Genomic DNA, 5250 nt, shown 5'->3' with positions numbered 1-5250 from the left:
TGCCACCCCCGGGGCCATCGAGAACCCCGAGTACCCCAACCCCGGCGTCAGGAGGTTGGCGCAGGACGTGGGCAATAAAACCGCACGGTGACATCTGTGTCACCCTTGATGTCACCCTTGGGGTCCCTGTGCCACTTTAACTGGCCCTGGTGTCACCTTTGGGGTTCCTCTGTCACCTCTGGGGTCCCTGTGCCACCTTTTGGGTCCCTGTGCCACCTTTGGGGTCCCAATGTCACCTTTGAAGTCCCAGTGCCACTTTAACTGGCCCTGGTGTCACCTTTGGGGTCCCTGTGCCACCTTACCTGGTTCTAGTGCCACCTTTTGGGTCCCTGTGCCACCCTTGGGATCCCTGTGCCACTTTACCTGGCCCTGTGCCACCTTTGGGGTCCCTGTGTCACCTTTGGGGTCCCTGTGCCACCCTTGGGGTCCCTGTGTCACCTCTGGTGTCCCAATGTCACCCTTGGTGTCCCAATGTCACCTTTGGGGTCCCTGTGCCACCATTGGTGTCCCTGTGCCACCCTTGGGGTCCCTGTGTCACCTTTTGGGTCCCTGTGTCACCTTTGGTGTCCCAATGTCACCTTTGGGGTCCCTGTGTCACCTTTGGGGTCCCTGTGCCACCCCCGGGGCCATCGAGAACCCCGAGTACCCCAACCCCGGCGTCAGGAGGTTGGCGCAGGACGTGGGCAATAAAACCGCACGGTGACATCTGTGTCACCCTTGGTGTCACCCTTGGGGTCCCTGTGCCACTTTAACTGGCCCTGTGCCACCTTTTGGGTCCCTGTGTCACCTCTGGTGTCCCTGTGCCACCTTTTGGGTCCCTGTGTCACCTTTGGGGTCCCTGTGCCACCCTTGGGGTCCCAATGTCACCTTTGGGGTCCCTGTGCCACCTTTGGTGTCCCAATGTCACCTTTGGTGTCCCAGTGCCACCCTTGGTGTCCCTGTGTCACCTTTGGGGTCCCTGTGTCACCTTTTGGGTCCCTGTGTCACCCTTGGGGTCCCTGTGCCACCCTTAAGGTCCCTGTGCCACCTTTGGGGTCCCTGGTACCATCTTTGGGGTCCCTGTGCCACCTTTTGGGTCCCTGTGTCACCTCTGGGGTCCCTGTGCCACCTTTGGGGTCCCTGGTACCATCTTTGGGGTCCCTGTGCCACCTTTGGGGTGCCTGTACCACTCAGAGTGTCTCCAATGTCACCTTTGGTGTCCCCAGTGTCACCTTTGATATCCCCAGTGCCACCCTGGGTGTCCCCAGTGTCACCTTTGGTGTCCCTGTGCCACTTTACCTGGCCCTGGTGTCACCTTTGGGGTCCCTGGTGCCACCCTGGGTGTCCCCCTCCATTTTTCCCTCATTTTTCCCCAATTTTCCCCATTTTTTTTCTCAGTTTTCCCAAAATTTTCCCCCAATTTTTCCCCATTTTCCCCACTCCCATTTTGATTTCAGGACCTCTCAGAACTCCCCACCCCAAACCCCCCCAGAAATCCACTCGGAATTGCGAAATTAAGAATTTTTATAACAAATCCTCGGAGCGATGAAGAATTCCAGCTTTGTTTTTGTTTTTGGTTTTTTTAGGGAATCCCAGGATCCTGAGGGGGTTCCCAGCTGGATTCAGAAACAAAAAATTTCCCGGGATTTTTCTCTTTTTTTTTCTTGTTATTTTGTCTTTTTTTTGTTTTTTTACCAAAAAAAGTCTCGGATCCAACGCCGGGAAAACCAAAAAAACCAAAAAAAAACCCAAAAAACACCAAACTTTGAAAAAATCCCCCCAAAATTCCAAAAAAATTTCCAAAAAAAAAAAAAGTTTTAAATTGCCCAAAAGAAATTTTAAAAAAATTCCTCACAAAAAAAAAAAACTCCCCAAAAATTTTTTTATAAACTCCCAAATAAAATCCCCCAAATAAATAAATACATAAATAGATATTTAAATGTTTTAAAATTAAAAAAAAACCAGTTTTGTAAAAATAAATTCAATAAATAACACGGAAAGTCCTCCAAAAATTCCGGAAAAAAAAAATTAATATGAGATAAAATTAAATAATAGAAAATAAAAGAAATGAATATATAAAATAAAATAAAATAAAATAAAATGTAAAATAAAATAAAAATAATGTAAAATAATGTACAATAAAATAAAAATAAAGTAAAATAAAGTATAATAAAATAAAATAGTAATAAAATAAATTTTACTTAATAAAATAATGAAATTAAATTAAATAATAAAATAAAATAAAAAAAAATAAATAAAATAAAATAAAATAAATCTAAATTACTGTAAAGGTAAATTAAATAAATAAAATAAAGTTAAAATAAAATACAATAAAGTTAATAAATGAAGTTAAATTAATATAAAATAAATGGAGTAAAGTTAATGAATAAAAAGTTAGATTAATAATGAACAAATAAGATAATACAATAAAATAAAATCTTGAAAAACAAAATTAAATTAAATGTTTAGAAAATAAAATAAAATAAAATAAAGTAAAATAAAATAAAATAAAATAAAATAAAATAAAATGAAATTAAATTAGATTAAATTAAATTAAATCAAATCCCCTTTGGGATGGGCAGGCTCGGGGGGATCCGAAATTCCCAAAGAAAATTCCCGAGGGGCGTCCGTGGACGAGGAGTTTTAAAAAAATATCTTTGAAACCATCTGAGCTTAAAAATAGACGCGAGTGAAGCTTAAAATGCACCCGGAGCCGCCGGGGGAGTCCCTGGAGCTGCTGCTGGAGGTTCCGGATGGTTCTGGAAGCCTTGGGGGGATCCAGAGGGGCCCTCGGGGCGGTTCTGGAGGTTCCGGAGGAGTTCCAAAGGTTCTGGAGGGGATCCAGAGGGGTCCTTGGAGTGGTTCTGGAGGTTCTGGAGGCTCTGGAGAAGTTCCAGAAGTTCTGGAGGAGATCCAGAGGGGCCCTCGGAGCAGTTCTGGAGGTTCTGGAGGAGTTCTGGAGGTTCTGGAGAAGTTCCAGAAGTTCTGGGTGGTCCTGGAGGAGATCCAGAGGGGTCCTTGGAGCAGTTCTGGAGGTTCTGGAGGAGTTCTGGAGGAGTTCTGGAGAAGTTCCAGAAGTTCTGGAGGGGATCCAGAGGAGTCCTCAGAGCGGTTCTGGAGGCTCTGGAGAAGTTCCAGAAGTTCTGGAGGAGATCCAGAGGAGTCCTCAGAGCGGTTCTGGAGGAGTTCCAAAGGTTCTGGAGGCCTTTGAGTGGTTCTGGATGGTTCTGGAGCTTCTGGATGGTCCTGGAGGGGATCCAGAGGGGCCCTCGGAGCGGTTCTGGAGGAGTTCTGGAGAAGTTCCAGAAGTTCTGGGTGGTCCTGGAGGGGATCCAGAGGGGTCCTCAGAGCTGTTCTGGAGGAGTTCCAAAGGGTCTGGAGGCCTTTGAGTGGTTCTGGATGGTTCTGGAGGTTCTGGGTGGTCCTGGAGGGGATCCAGAGGGGTTCTCGGAGTGGTTCTGGAGGAGTTCTGGAGGCTCTGGAGAAGTTCCAGAAGTTCTGGGTGGTCCTGGAGGAGATCCAGAGGGGTTCTCAGAGCGGTTCTGGAGGAGTTCCAAAGGGTCTGGAGGCCTTTGAGTGGTTCTGGGTGGTCCTGGAGGGGATCCAGAGGGGTCCTTGGAGTGGTTCTGGAGGAGTTCTGGAGGCTCTGGAGAAGTTCCAGAAGTTCTGGGTGGTCCTGGAGGAGATCCAGAGGGGCCCTTGGAGCGGTTCTGGAGGTTCTGGAGAGGTTGGAATGGATCCAGAGGTGTCCTTGTAGTGGTTTCGGAGGTTCTGGATGGTTCTGGAGGAGTTCCAAAGGTTCTTGGAGGCCTTTGGGTGGTTCTGGATGGTTCTGGATGGTTCTGGATGGTCATGGAGGGGATCCAGAGGAGTCCCTGGAGTGGTGCCAGAGGTTAAGGAGAAGTCCCGGAGGTTCTGGATGGTTCTGGAGGGGTTGGGATGAGTCCAGAAGAGTCCTTGGAATGGTTTTGAAGATGTCCCAGAGGTTCTGGATGGTTCTGGAGGGGATCCAGAGGGGTCCTCAGAGAGGTTCTGGAATGTTCCAGAGGAGTTCCAAACGTTCTGGAAGTCTCAGAATGGATCCAGAGGGGTCCTTGGAACGGTTCTGGAGGTTCTGGAGGAGTTGGAATGGATCCAGAGGGGTCCATGGAACGGTTCTGGAGGTTCTGGAGGAGTTGGAATGGATCCAGAGGGGTCCTTGGAACGGTTCTGGAGGTTCTGGAGGAGTTGGAATGGATCCAGAGGGGTCCTTGGAACGGTTCTGGATGGTTCTGGATGGTTCTGGAGGGATTGGAATTACTCCACAGGTGTCCTTGGAGCAGTTCCGGACCCCCAGGTTCAATTCCGGACCTCCTGGAGAGGTTCTGGACCTCCAGGATCAACTCTGGATCTCCTGGATCAGTTCTGGATTGATTCTGGATCGCATAGATCAATTCTCAATCTCCTGGCTCAATTCTGGATCAGTTCTGGATCTCCTGGAGCGGTTCTGAACCTCCAGGATTGATTCTGGGTCTCCTGGATCGGTTCTGGATCTATTCTGGATCTCCTGGGTCGGTTCTGGATCTATTCTGGATCTCCTGGAGAGGTTCTGAACCTCCAGGATCAATTCTGGATCTCCTGGAGCGGTTCTGGATCCCCTGGATCAGTTCTGAACCTCCAGGATCAATTCTGGATCTCCTGGATGGGTTCTGGATCTCCTGGAGCAGTTCTGGATCACCTGGTGAGGTTCTGGAGCGTTTCTGGATCTCCTGGAGCGTTTCTGGATCTCCTGGAGCGGTTCTGAACCTCCAGGATTAATTCTGGATCTCCTGGCTCAATTCTGGATCTCCTGCGAGGTTCTGGATCTCCTGCGAGGTTCTGGATCTCCTGGCTCAAGTCTGAACCTCCAGGAGCGGTTCTGGATCGGTTCTGGATCTGCAGGATCTGTTCTGGATCTCCTGGGTCGGTTCTGGATCTGCAGGATCGGTTCTGAACCTCCAGGAGCGGTTCTGGGTTGGTTCTGGATCTCCTGGATCGGTTCTGAACCTCCAGGACTGATTCTGGATCTCCTGGGTCGGTTCTGGGTTGGTTCTGGATCTCCTGGATCAGTTCTGGATCTCCTGGATCGGTTCTGAACCTCCAGGGCTGATTCTGGATCTCCTGGGTCGGTTCTGGGTCGGTTCTGGATCTCCTGAGAGGTTCTGGGTCGGTTCTGGATCTCCTGGACGGGTTCTGAACCTCCCCGCTGAACCCCGGCCCTCCACCCCCTCCTGTCCCCCACCTGCCCCAGCC

Source organism: Camarhynchus parvulus, unplaced genomic scaffold, assembly GCF_901933205.1.
Source record: "Camarhynchus parvulus unplaced genomic scaffold, STF_HiC, whole genome shotgun sequence".
NCBI lineage: Eukaryota > Metazoa > Chordata > Aves > Passeriformes > Thraupidae > Camarhynchus > Camarhynchus parvulus.
Note: the sequence above shows the minus strand (reverse complement) of the source record.